This window comes from Octopus sinensis, linkage group LG11 (assembly GCF_006345805.1).
Source record: "Octopus sinensis linkage group LG11, ASM634580v1, whole genome shotgun sequence".
NCBI lineage: Eukaryota > Metazoa > Mollusca > Cephalopoda > Octopoda > Octopodidae > Octopus > Octopus sinensis.
In genome coordinates this window covers 29,578,667-29,579,765 of record NC_043007.1, presented here as the reverse complement: position 1 = coordinate 29,579,765, position 1,099 = coordinate 29,578,667, and positions in this window count along the sequence as shown.

Below are 1,099 nucleotides of genomic sequence, written 5' to 3'. Positions count from 1 at the left end.
GTGTGTGAGTGAGTGTGTATATTTGTGCATCTGTTTGTCCCCACCATCATTTGACAACCGATGTTGGTGTGCTTACGTCTCCATAATCTAGCGGTTCGGCAAAAGAGACTGATCGAATAAGTACTAGGCTTACAAAGAATAAGTCCTGGGATCGATTTGTTCGACTAAAGGCATGACAAGTAAAAGAATATTAATCACGTTGTTTATAGGACAATGAACCCCTAGAGGGAAACATGCAGACTAACAACCTCTCCACCTGCCCAAATCGTTCTTTTGATGGTCAAAGCACAAAATAAACAAATTTCCATGGTAACAGCATCGTGACAGGCCTGACTGACAACCCCCACCTTCCAAATAAAAACAGGAAATGCACTAAATAAGAAGAAAAGCAACCGACAAGCTTAAATACACAGCCAACTCATATTCTTTTGCGAAGCCCTAAACTTTTTCTATCACGAAAACGTTGACACACGCAATTACTGAAGTACTGGACCAAGCTTTGAACCGTTGACCATTACATTGTCAAAACAATAAAATCAATAATAGCAAAAACCATTCTCGCAGGTAAAAGTTAAGAGATGAAACATGCATACATGCTCTCTCTCACACACACACACACACACACATACACACGCATGCACACACATGCATACTTACATACATTCCTGTTCACACCAACAATAATTGGAACGCTATGTTTTATTAGTAAATGCTTAAAAGAGAATCTGGATAAACTGGGATTTTCAGAAAGAGAAATTGACCGGCAGATTCATGCATTACAAGTGCAATCTGTGAGTGGAACGGTAAAAATATGCAAGACTTTTCTCAAGTTCCAAATGTGAATTTGTCTGTGTTAGCTACATCCCAAAGATGGAACCTTGTATCTTTATTGGAAACCGGTTCCCTTCTTAGTGGAAGATTTATAATAATCAAAAAATAGAAGACATACATATAACCTGTCTGGATTAAAGTATGGCAGAACTTAAGCTGTTGGAAAGATAATAGACTCTGTAAATGGACTGTATAAATGAAAGGAAAGGTGAACAAAATCTGCCAGACCCTCTTAAATTTCAAAGGATGATTAACAAAACAGGATGCT